Below are 13966 nucleotides of genomic sequence, written 5' to 3'. Positions count from 1 at the left end.
TACAACAGATGGCAGCAGAGGAGCAGTCTGACAAAATGGCATCTGACATGGAAGTGTATATGAATCAGAAGTGTGTCATGAGCAAAGGTGCATGAGGAAAAAATGGCGCTCACTGACATTCACTGATGTTTACTGAACATTTATGGAGACCATACAGTGGATGTGAGGACAGTGAAGTGGTGAGTGGTACATTTCAGCAATGATGCTCTCATAGCAGCTGTAAAACAGTGGGTCACTTCCACTGGTGAATATTTTTACAACCGCATCATGCAGACTCTTGCTTTCCACTGTCTAAAATGCACAGCTAACAGTGATGACTATGTTGAAAATGAGTGTTTTGAAAACAAGTGTTTTGTAGCTGAGATTTCCTCTATCAAATAGTGTTATTGTGCCCTTTGTTGCAGTTTCTATGGAAATTAATAGGAAGTACTACTTTCAGAGATATCTACTTACATTGATTTCAGATGGAATTCTTTTGAATTGCAAGTCTACTTGTTCAAGACTGCCCTCTTGCTCAATTAAAAAAAAAAAATACCTGAGCAAAACAAATTGGCTTTGGTCTGTGGTTTCTGAAGCATCACACAGAGGGAAATTTTCTTGTACATACCTTTATTTATTTATTTATTTATTTAAAATTAATGACTTAACATCTGTGAGTCTTGATCAGAACTCTTCAATCTCCAGCTGAATGAAATTGTTGTTCCTTGCTTAGAATAACCTGTTGCTTTAGAGGAAGAACAAGCTGGCCTCCTTCTTTTTGTTGTTAATTTCATTTTTTATTAATCAAGCAGGGCAGATTCTTCTGATGGTATATAATAAAGAGATATAGTCATTTTTTTTAATTGTATTGCTGTTATGTTTTGATATATTTCAAATACAAATAACACTAAACATATTTATAAATTAATATTATTTGGTTTTATTGGAACCATTTCCAAGTATAGAAACATAAGTAATGAAATTACCTTAATTTTAATGCAGACCAATAAAACAGAAAATAATCCTATTATGAATTACATACAGTGTTTTAGGATGAGCAAAAATTACTAATTTTGGAAGACTGTATTATATTTTTTGAGCTGACCTCTGCATTTTCTCAGCAAGGACTTATTTGGTGTAAAAGACACAGTTTAAAAATAGCATTATGAAACTTTTAGTCATTTTCTCTTGCACTTGCGTGTCTCTAATTGACTTCTTTAACCTCACCTTCTAAATGTGGGAAGGCTACTGAGGAAACAATGATTTTCCCAAAGTCTAAATTGAGAGGAAGATGACTGTGATTAATTTTACCTACTCCCCCTTTCTCCTTTCCCATCACACATGTATAATCTGTATTTCCAGGTGATTTACAAACTAAAGTAGTCCTTGATGCTTTACATTTAAACGAATGTCCTACTGTTGCAAGAAGAAGGCACCAAAGTACTTGATTTTCTGTGAGATTATACAGCACTACAAAATAAGCAAACAAAAAAAACAGTGTGTCTTGCCAATAAACAGATAAATCCTGGATTAGAGACACAAGTGTGCTTATCGGAATTTGAAACTTTACATAGGAAATTCATATCCTGCCAAGGTGAAGATGAAACAGTTTAGTCTTCAGAAGTTCACATGGCAGTCTCCAAATTCCTCTTCAGTTTCCAAGATGAACAAGAACTAACTTCAGCAGTATATTTCCCATGCATGTAATTAATGTGGAATAAATAACTAAACAAAATATGTGAAATACACACATTGTTACAATATTACTTTTTTCCTCCCCCCTTGCCCCAGTTTAACAAATTACACAGTATGGGCACATTCATTTGATAAACAGAATTTAAAAAAAAGGTAATGAAGAAGGAACACTTACTTTTGGAGAAAAGTATTAGCTGGAAAAATACAGAAAACTTGCAGACAAAGCAGCAGTCTTTCAAGTGTGAGCAATAAATACTATCACTTCAATAGTAAAATAAACATTTAAAATTAGAGATCAATAAACAGCAACCTATACTTTTCAAAGAAAAGTGGGATTATCAGAAACATTGTTTTTTCATAGTATACATAGAAATGAGTACAATTCATGGCAATATCAGAATGCTCCAGCTGTGGGTTCTATCAAGTTGTGAGATCAGTTAATCAAGCCTGAATGCATACAAGCACCTCTGAGCTGCCTGGATTTTGGAAAAGGTGAACTGCGAAGGCATGGGCTGTTCTGAGTTAACAATATTTCAATGCTTGCTTATACGACTTTAAAATAATCATCAGAGATCAAATAGAATTGCGAAAATAGGGAAGAAACAAAAGTTGACATAAAGCTTGCTTGGCAGTACAGATTGGAAAGTGCTCAAAATGACTATTAATATTAAATATTGCTCTTATTTATTTTGTTCTTGCAAGATTTTTATTTAAACAATTCCAGCAGCAGAAATGAAATGCCTCAAGTGTGGAACCTAAACTTCGATGCTGTCGATGCTGTCGATGCTGTATATCCTTGACATCTGCAATAAAACAAAATAAAATTAAAATGGAATATCCCTATCCTCTGAATTATATAAGGATAGAAATTCTACTTAACTAAGGACTATGTTTTCACAGCGTATATTAAAAGGTCATAAAAAGCTGTTGATGATGCTCAAGTTTTCTTTCCTTGCTTGAAAGTAGATAATAAAGGATTATGAACACAAATTTTTAAAGTGAAATATTCTTTTTCCGCTTTAGAGCTAACACTACATGGAATGAGTATCCATTTACAGGATGAGTGAAGATGGAAATGAATATGAAAGATCCTGTTTCTATTTATCTTATCTATAGTATAGAATGAGGCAGCTAGAGAGATGTTTAAGCAAATAACTGTTAATACAGGAGTACAGTGCTTAATTTTCTTAACTACCGTATTTTATTCTGTGATCCTTCCAGGGTGTGCAATAACATAGCAAAAAGTGTGCATGCAGCCAGAATAAACTAAGCTATCTCAAGCAGGTGCACAGAGGGGCACATTGTTGTATTCATTATCTGAAATGAAAAGGTACAGACATTCTAAACCCGGCAAATGTTAGCATCAGAATGTGTTATAAATCCCACAATTCTTTCTAATTGCTCCAATCTTATATGAAGACCTAAATTGAAATTGATGGAACTATTCTGTTCTTCTTAAGGCATATTTCTGAGAGTACAGACAAGCAAATGACCAAAGGAGGAAGAATTTCCAGTCAGATATTATTTTTTTAGGATAGCCTATACATCCAAAACATTCAAGTTTCATGATATCAAAGATATCATACCAGTCAAAGAGAAGTGTCATTTGCAAACAGGAGAGAAGTTGATACATTTTCTTCAATCAAATTATCCTTACTTAAAGAAGAGATCTATGCATATTCTTTCAAATTACATTAAAATCTTAAATAAAGCACAGGCTACAGCCTGTGCTACCAATTTTTCCAGCAGAAAATATACCTCCAAATATACCTCCAACAGTCTACGCTGTTAACTACAAATAAATACTGTGTTTAACATTGAAGAATCAGACTAAATTTTAATTTTGAGGTTTGCATGCACGTTTTTGGGTTTTATCTATATCTCACCAGGAGTTAAAGTCACTGCCAGAATGAGAATTTTAGCTATTAATGGAAAACTTCCTAGCTACTCAGAAGAGAGAAAAATAGCTCATCTTACTGAGTTCTCTAATCCCACAGTGGATTGGTACCATCAGGGTATCATAACAGTAGCATATGTGTTTAGCTCTACTTTTGGAAAAAAAAAAAGTTTGTAATTTTTTAATTAAGTGCTCAGTATTATTAAGGTAGCTATTTCAATAAGAAATGCAAAAGCTGAATCTTCATATTTTGCTTTATATCCACTACTTGTATGCTTACTCACAGAGCTACTGTTTACTCTGACAAAATGAAGTGTGAATAAACAGAGTGCAGAAGAAGAACATTTTATCTAGACTTCTCTTGCTAGATACAATAACAAATAGGAATTTTCAAGGAAATTAAGAAAAAACCCACAAGCACAACACAACTCTTTCAAAATCCTGGTGCCATAGAATACGAAGCCGCAAATGCACTACGCTAGCATGTTTCTACCTCTTGCTTGCTTAAGAGAGACATATTTTGCATGGTGGAATAATACTGTTGTATTAATGCCATCATTTAAAAGGAAGACAAAAAGTTAACATTAGAGAAAATAGTAAGCTGGCAGAACTAGGAAGATGGGTTGCAAGGAAAGACTATGATAAGGAAGGAGACTTTTTGATCGAATCATAAAAGCAGTAGTGGGTCTGGCACTAGGTGTACTCTCACCACCCATCACTGGTGTATGATCAATACTGTTTTGGCTGAAACTAGGACAAAAATCCCTGGGAGACTCAGTACTTCTCCCCTCCACTGACACTAACCCAGGAGCAAATGTAAATTCAAAGTATCCTGAATCTCTGTACTTCCCATCTGCCCCAAGCTTGTTATCCAGTTACTAGTTTCTCATCCTTACTCTTTAAATAGAGTTGTCTTGGGGAACCTACCATCTGCCTGATGTAAACTGCCCTGTTAATTCTCACCTGGCTACAGCTGCAAAGCAGATGAGAACAAGGAGAGGGAGTTAATGAATGAGTTCTGGTAACAATCTCAGTAGGGTTCCTCTTTCAATTCAGGCCACGTTGGTAGTTAGTATGACAACAAGCTGTTACCACCTAATGATTTCAGTTCTTTCAGTAAAGTAATGCCCGTGATTTCAGTATGCTTTAGACTGGACAAATTAAACTACATTTCTGTTTCATAAACCCTCTCCTATGTTGCAAAATTCCATGAAAAAAAAAACAACCCAGAATAAAGCTTCAGTGTAGAAAAAGTTAATTCTAATGGAAAAGCATATTAATTTCCTGTATATAAACTAAGGCTAAAACTGAAGGCATAAACATACCCTCTTTTATTTATATAACCTATAGCTTATTGAAAATGATCTTGTTTAAAAAAATAGAGAAAAGATATTTGCATCAACATTACAGAACGGTGAATTCATTTTTTACTTTTTTTTACTCATTTTCTTGCTGTTAAATATAATACAAAATCTGCGATAATGACATGCGTGTGGCATAGGGAAATGTCAAAAGAATTAGTTTGAACAAATGGATGTCATTACAAGAATTTGAATGGCTAATGAAAAATCAAGGTAAAGAAAATACTTGAAGCATGCAGTATGAAAAAGGTGAAGCAATTCACAATGGATAAAGGTGTAGAACCCTGTGTAAGGAGCAATTAGAGAATTTTGCCATTTTCCTCTAGAATGAAAACAGGAATATAACAGATAAAATTGCGTACATTATGTCTATATTGGAGTCAGTTACTTTTGAGCTTTTTTTTGCATACTTTTATTTGGGCAGCAAGTGCTATGCAAGAAGTTCTATTCTAGTATAAAACTTCAGAAGTTTGGGATATTTCAGCCACCCTCTTCTAACACCACAGTTATCTCAATAAGAGCTTCTGGAAAACTATGCCATCTAGGCATTCTTGCTTGAGTTAATAAATCTTTATGAAAATTGATGATTCTGAATAGGACATTTCTGTTTTAAGGCTGGAATGTCCCTTTTTTCTACCAGAGATAAGCCTGCTAAGGCAGGAGTACTGTATTGCCACTCCTTATCTACTCTCATTACATTCTGAAAATACATATTTTTATGAAGAGAGAACTTCCTCTCTGTTTCACATACAAAGAGTGTTTCTTAAATCAATCTTCTTTTCCCTGCTGATTAAACTGAACAATAAACTCCTAATTATGAGGTTCTGAAAGTTCTTTTTTTTTTGATGTTGTTTCTGGAATTTATTCACTGGAGATGATATGGTAGTGAGGGTGCTTCTGAGTCATCCCCAGTGCCCAAGCTGTTACTCAGAATATAAAAAATGTACAGAAAAGAACTAGTTAGATTTGGAACCTACCTTTACAACACTGTTACCCCTGAGATGAACTCAATTAATTAAAAAAGGTATTTCTCAGGAAGTGTCTTAAAAGGTTGTTTGAACTTCAAGCTCAGGCTGTGTTGGTATTCAGACCATACCTATTCTCTACATTATTTGGGGCCATGCTTTGAAGTTTTCCCTTTCTCCGGGGTGTTCTAGCTGATTTAGTTCATTGTGAAATGAAAGTTGAAAAAAATACTGTATTGCCATACTACTTGTGTCAGGCTTTAAAAGTTACAGGAATATTAAAAAGAAATTTTCTCTTATTAGAGATGAATACAGTTGTAGATGAAATGACAGTTGTTTTGTTTAACTTACTCTTTTTTTTATCTTGTCTTAAAATGCTAGTATTTCAGATTGTATTTGTGGAAAATCTATCTTTCATTTTTCAATGTGTGTCCACTATTCAAAAGCAGCAGAATTGACTACTGGAAGAAAAGGATATGTAATCAGATTTTCCATTTCTCTTTTCCATACCTAGTATGTCAAGTTTCATACACGTGCATGAGCAGAGTTATGCATTTAATTGCTGCGTGGAAGAATATATTGATTTCTTCAGAGTTAAAAGATACCTGCATTATAACTCTGCCCTTACCAATCCCATCAACTTCAGAAGATATGTTTCAATGACACGTGGGAGAAAGCTCCTTAGATCAGACTGTCCTGAGTACATTACTTTTCATACGTTTGACTGTTTCATATTCTAGCTGGCCCTTATCACAGTTCAAAGTTTTTATGATCATTAAGTTCATTACAGTCTAATTAAGTAGCTAGATATTTTAACCAATCAAGTTTTACTTAAAAGAAAATTTGAATATACAGTAGATTTGAAATTCATTTTAAAATATGATGATTTTGATGAGGAAAAATTTCTATACATAGATGGTGATATTTTGTGTCCCCCCCCCCCCGGACCCTGGAATATCAGAGCAGTCTTTCTCAGCTCAAAAAAACACATGTGCAGTAGTTTGATTTGTTTACTACTTTGCCCCATGAGGGTCTTCCAGAGAACCACCATTTTCTCTGATCTTCTCCTTTACTGGAAACTTGAATGGGGATGTAATGAAGAAAACTCCTTTCCACTTAGAGTGAACAATCTTTTGTACTCATCAGGGTCTATCCAGAACTTACTCTTCAGGTCAGTGGGCTGAGAGCAGTAAATTCAGCCTTCCTCCTTTTTCAGTCTGCACTAGGAACAATCACAGCTACTTCCTCCAGAAGCAAATGTGCTCAGCTACTTACAAAACTCATGCTATCACTTGTCATATCCATGCTGCCATGTGGGAAAGGCCTTCTAAAAGCACTGATGGACAAGAAGTGTGTAATAGAAATGCCTGTAGAAAAGACTACAAAGCCAAAGAAAACAGACATGAATTCAGCTCCTAAGGATCTTCTCACTTAATGAGAGAGGTTTTGTGCTCAGTGAAAGACTGTGCAAGGCAGGCAGGTGGCAGTGGTAGAAAAGAGTACTCCAGATCTTCCTTCCAAGATGACAGTTTTTAGTATGTCATTGTCCTAGGAATGTCTTTAAAAAACAAGTAGTCCTTTGTAACAATTATCTAATCTGCAATGCAAATTAAGTTTGGATAGGATGTGATGTAATTTGTATGCTTTTTGCTATGTCAACATCTGCCACAATATCTGTGACCCTGAGAAATATTTTTTTGTAGGAAAAAATGACTTGAGGTTCTGTTTAAGCATCTATTAGAATCCTTATGTCTCATCTTCAAGTTCATTCACTGTGTTTTGAGGGAGTTACTTATATTGCTTCTGACATACTTGTTATTACATTATAAGGCAATTTATGTTTTATTATCGTGTGCCATTGTGACATATATTACACCAGAGTGAAACAAGGCACCTGGATTCTGGTCTGAAACTCAGAAGTATCAACAATGTTTCTTTGGTTTAAATGTTTCAGTTCTACAACCTTTTAGAAACTTCATGCTAAAAACATGTGTATGTGCTGTTCTCTAAAATCTATAATGAAAAATTTGATACAATACTAAAATAATGTATATGCACATGTATACACATATAAAGTGATGCTCTGTAAAACCAGAATTATGAAAAATAGAATAATATTGCACATAATGACTCTGCAATTAATATCACATTTGTGAGGTAGAGGTGTAAAGAGAAATTGAATATGTAGGTGTTTCTGTGCATATAGAAGAGGAATGGAAATAACAAACTAGATTAAAAAAAAGTCCACTGCCATCAGCATTGAGGAAAACTGTCAAAAATGTCACCTTCATCATTTACTGCAGCTGTGCACCTGTAAGTGCCACCTGGATTGTCTGTCAGTGCAGCAGTTTCAGAAAGGCCTGAGTATTCTACCAGTGAGCATTCTCATGTTTTATCTGCTAAATATTCTATTTGCTTTTGCTGCTAATAAATGACTGAGGAAATAAAATGCCACAAGGATTTGGCTCTGTGAGCAACAGGGGTTGCAGTGATTAAGAGTAACTTCATCTATTGTGCCAATAGATGCATCTGTAGGTTGCATCAAGCAATCAAATAAGGATTAAAGAAAAAGTCACATATAATAAATTAACAAAAATACAAAAGAGAAGAAATTAAAAATCAGATGACTATGTTGGATATCAGGAAAAGGTTCTTTACTTAAGAGGGTTTTGGGCACTGGAACAGGCTCCCCAGGGAAGTGTTTGTGGCACTGAGCTTGCCAGTGTTCAAGAAGCATTTCTACAGCACTCTCCAACATACAGTCTGATTTTTGGATGGCCCTGTAAGGAGCCGGGACTTGGACTTGGTGATCCTTATAGATCCCTTCCAGCTCTGAATATTTTGTGATTCTATGGTTCTAGAACTGTGTCTACACTGATACAGTCAGTCTTTATGTTTCTCTGAGACCTTGCCCCGTAAATCTTCCTAGTTCAATCTCTTGGCTATTCAACCTGAAATCTCTTCTAAATTTTTAAGGATGAAGTGAGTCCTGCTTCTATTTTCCACTGTTTCTGTCCATTTGGGTCTCATTTATGTTCTATGGTCATTCTTCTTGCAAGTGAAAACAGATTTGAAAACATAAAGAGTCTATAGACTGGCTCCTTAGACTACTACTGAAGTGATCCTAAGACTCAGCATATGGTTTAGAAATAAGATTTACAGTCTGAAAAGGTAGAGAAAAGGTTATCATACTGGTAAAGAGAAGTGCAGGAGGATTTACTTTTGTGAAGAACTTCGAAGGCATCAAGAAGATTGTGTGTGACGTTAGGGAAATGCATTACAAAATGGAGGAATTCAGAGCAGATATTATAAGATCATCTCATCAAATACATTTTTGTGGTCTGCAGTCTAACACTCAGGAACATACAGAAACCACAGGATATGCAGTACCATAACTGTAGCAGAAGGATACTAGAGCATAGACAAAAATTTGACCTGTAGCAAGAAAACACAGGAGTACATTTATCTGTAAATAATGAAGGGAATAGCCAGACACACTCAGACAAACGGGGGATTATGGGAAGGATATTTGTTTTTTATGACAAAGTAGCAATACTTAGGTTATGCTTTAATTTATGTTTGAGGCTTAATTAAATTCATTAGAAATATCAGAATTTTAAAATGTTATGGAAGAAGTGACAAGATTTAAACACTATGTATGCTGACTGAGCAAGAAAAGAAAAAGAAGCAGATGATTTTGATGTTATAGAAGCTAGAAACAAGTGTATTCTGTTAAGCACAGCAGAATGTCTCTGGAGAGACTTGTAAACCCCTTTAATTCATCCAAATTGAACAGAAAGCTTTCAGTAAGACTGAACAGGGAATTTCTTCTGTGTAACTCTTTTCTTAGAGCTGTATTTATCATAAAGAGAGAGCCGTACTCAGGCAGAAATGCAGACACTAAGTTTGACATGCAAAAACGACTAAGGAACCAAAATATTTTCATGCAATTGCATATTTATTACTGAATAATAAATGTTACTAGTTCACATGGAAAATAAACCTTTAAAATAAACCTTTGAAAGAGTATTCTGCATTGTGCACACCTTAGTATATTCTACATACTTTTATCTAGTAGTTTGTGCAACCAGATTATTTCTTTCCACTGTGTTGTATATAAACGTGACTTACGCTTTAAGTCATAACTTGTAATTGTGCTTTCCAGTGTGCTTAGTGGAAGACAACAAAACAGGGAAAAACCAATAATAGCACAGCTAAAGCATGTCTTTGAAGACAAAGCTTGTACTCACTGTGCCTTCATGGAGAAACATCACATGACATTTCCTTCCCAGTTAACCTTGTGATGAAGAAATTTATTTTAGAAGATGTGATATCTCTTCTCCTGGGTACTTACAACAGCTTCCTATTCTCCCTTGCTGTTGACAGGTATCTTCACAGGACCCTTTTCATCCCTAATAGATTACAGGCTACTATTTGTGTAGCTAGCATGAGGACAGAGATTTTTTTCATTCCTTGCTTGCCTAATTAGGTATGTCACAAGCTAGTAAGAAAACTCAATCTAGAGCTGATAGGCATCTCATAATTAAACTTTATAAAAAGAATTTCCAGGTAAAAATCATGTTCTTTACACAATCAGGATGTTCTTTATTTTTTTTGCTTTACTATCTTTCTAAATTAATACAGGTTCATTATCAGATTATTTTTGCTGGCTTGAACAACTAAGACTGACTTGTAATGAATTGGAACATTTCTAAGATGCATTCAACTCCAGAAAAGAGAATGTTGATGTATGAATGGCCCTTTTGATGAAATTATTTTATCTTCTATCCTCTAAACATTTCATTCTGGCTTTAAATACTTTTCTGTGAATTGTTAAATATGTTAATTCACTATTTTCCTATTGTCTGCAGAAACTGCTTTACTTCTTGATTTCCTTTAATATCAGGCAAAGCCAATAAATTATGAGGCAGATATGCTTGAGGGTGAGTCCTTATTGTCTTTAAAGCACCTAAATGTTGTAATTGCATAATAATCAAATAGTATAAACTCTAAAATTTCACTGCTAAATGTAAAATAACCCAAATAGTTTTGATATGGAAATACGTTTCAGCTCTATAATTAATGCAAAACATTGTCTAAAATGACATAACGCAGTGACAATATGAAGAGGTTTCTTGATTGTTTTAATCCCAATGAAGATTAAAATAAAATTTTAAATCACTTTTCTTCTTTTCCAAACATTTTCCTTACCTGCTTTGACCAGAAGAATTCAAAAAAGAAGTACAAATTTGCTGTTACAAGGAGTAATATTATGCAGTGACCCAGAGAATTGGCAAAGACTCATGGAGAAACATCAGCCTCTGAAAATGAGTGCTGAGGTTTAATACCTACCAAACATTTGAATAAATTCACCAAAAATAGTAGAGAATGTGAAAAAACCTAAGATTAAATACATGCACCATCACCTATTTTCAGATGCAATCAGTCACTTTGAAGCCTCTTTGCCAGTTACCTATTTACACTTCTGTCTATAGCTATGCTAAAACATAGAAGTCTTTATGGACCTGGTCAAAAAATGTTGACTTGGCCTTCAGTGAATGTTGTCCTTCTGATTAATTATTCAAATGAAATGTCTGAAGTTGCAGATTTTCTACCACTGAAATACGAGATTTTCTGTTCTCCAGACACAGACATAAGAGACATATTTTCTATTTTTCAAACACACCCTGAGGCTTTGAGCATGTGTATCAGTCATAGTTATAGTGCAAAAGGGTGGATCTGACTGATCATGATTGAGTAAAATGCCAGCATAACTGAGTAAGATTGAAGATGACTACATGGATATGCTTGAATTGGCATTAGTATTAATGAACAGGACAGCAGATATCATGACATGAGTAAGTGGTCACAGCCCGGGAGTGTAGAAGTGAAAATTAGCTCACATGACTTACTATAACTCTGCATGGGTGTATGTGTGACATATGAGTGATTACTGGAAGTCAGTACTGGTGGGTGGGAATGGCAACGTCACTTTATATAAATGAGTATCCCTGACAAGGGACAATTTAGTTTCTGCCTAAAGATTTCCTTTTGGTAGAGAATAACCTACCATCTACTAGTGACAGAATATCCACCCTCTTCAGGCAATTACTACTTCCCATCAGGATGTGCTATTTCCTGATATTCCTGGTACTATGATTCATATCACTCGGATTAAGGTTATCTGTGAGGATTTATTAGAAATAAATCTATATATGTCTATTTATGCATGTTTATGGTATTTTGAAAAGCAATGAATGTGAATATAGAAGAATGAAAATTTAGATACGATATGGAAGACCTCCCTTCTGTCAGGGAAGAGGTGGTCCAGGAGAGCCTAGGCAACACCAATGTTCACAAATCCATGGGACCCGATGGGATTCATCCACGGGTGCTGAGGGAGCTGGCAGAGGTGATTGCTGAACCTCTTTCTGTCATCTTTGAGAAGTCTTGGAAGATGGGGGAGGTGCCTGAAGACTGGAAGATAGCCAATGTCACCCCGGTCTTCAAAAAAGGCAAGAAGGAAGACCCAGGCAATTATAGGCCTCACCTCTGTCCCTGGAAAGGTGATGGAACAGCTTGTACTGGATGTCATCTCCAGACAACTGGAAGAAGAGGAGGTTATCAGGAGTAGTCAGCACGGGTTCACAAGGGGGAGGTCGTGCTTGACCAACCTGGTAGCCTTCTATGATATTGTCTCTGGCTGGGTGGATAGGGGGAGAGCAGTGGATGTAGTCTACCTTGATTTCAGCAAGGCATTTGATACTGTCCCCCACGACATCCTTATAACAAAGCTGAGGAAATGTGGGATAGATGAGTGGACAGTGAGGTGGGTTGAGAACTGGCTGACTGGCAGAGCACAGAGGGTCGTTGTTGGTGGTGCAGAGTCCGGTTGGAGGCCTGTAACTAGCGGTGTTCCTCAGGGGTCTGTGCTGGGTTTGGTGTTGTTCAACATCTTCATCAATGACCTTGATGAGGGGATAATGGCCACCCTCAGCAAGTTTGCCGATGATACGAAGTTGGGAGGATTGGCTGACATGCCTGAAGGCTGTGCTGCCATTCAGCAAGACCTGGATAGGCTGGAGAGCTGGGCAGAAAAAAACCGGATGAGGTTTAACAAAAGCAAGTGTAGAGTCTTGCATCTGGGGAGGAATAATTCCATGCACCAGTACAGGTTGGGGGATGACCTGCTGGAGGGGAGCTCTGTGGAAAGGGACCTGGGTGTCCTGGTGGATGACAGGTTGGCCATGAGCCAGCAGTGTGCCCTTGTGGCCAAAAAGGCCAATGGCTTACTGGGGTGCATTAAAAAGAGCGTGTCCAGCAGGTCAAAGGAGGTGATCCTCCCCCTCTACTCTGCCCTGGTAAGACCTCATCTGGAGTACTGCGTCCAGTTCTGGGCTCCCCAGTACAAAAAAGACAGGGATCTCTTGGAAAGAGTCCAGCGGAGGGCCACGAAGATGGTGAAGGGCCTGGAGCATCTCCCCTATGAAGAAAGGCTGAGTGAACTGGGTCTGTTCAGCCTTGAGAAAAGAAGACTGAGAGGGGACCTGATCCAGGTCTATAAATATCTAAGGTGTCGGGGGCAGAATGGCGAGGCCGGACTGTTTTCAGTGGTGAGTGGAGACAGGACAAGGGGAAACGGCTGGAAACTGCAGCATAGGAAGTTCCGCACAAACATGCGCAAGAACTTCTTTACAGTGAGGGTGATGGAGCACTGGAACAGGCTGCCCAGGGAGGTCGTGGAGTCTCCTTCTCTGGAGATGTTCAAGACCTGCCTGGATGCCTACCTGTGCGACCTACTGTAGGGAACCTGCTTTGGCAGGGGGGTTGGACTCAATGATCTCTGGAGGTCCCTTCCAACCCCTACAATTCTGTGATTCTGTGATTCTATGATAAGCTTGGTATCAGGGTTGTAGAGACTATTTAATCCAGCAGAAAATATAGAATTGGAGCCTGAGTGATTGTGAGAGTACATTATCCCTTTCAAAACTGAAACTGAATGGAAGTCCAGAATAATGTTTTGCTTCCAACTTGTGCCCAGGCAATCCACTGACAGTCATGCTGGATGA

The sequence above is a fragment of the Lagopus leucura genome, unplaced genomic scaffold, assembly GCF_019238085.1.
Source record: "Lagopus leucura isolate 7727_CA_CO unplaced genomic scaffold, USGS_WTPT01 Super-Scaffold_100157, whole genome shotgun sequence".
Taxonomy (NCBI): Eukaryota; Metazoa; Chordata; class Aves; order Galliformes; family Phasianidae; genus Lagopus; species Lagopus leucura.
This window is presented reverse-complemented; position numbering follows the sequence as displayed.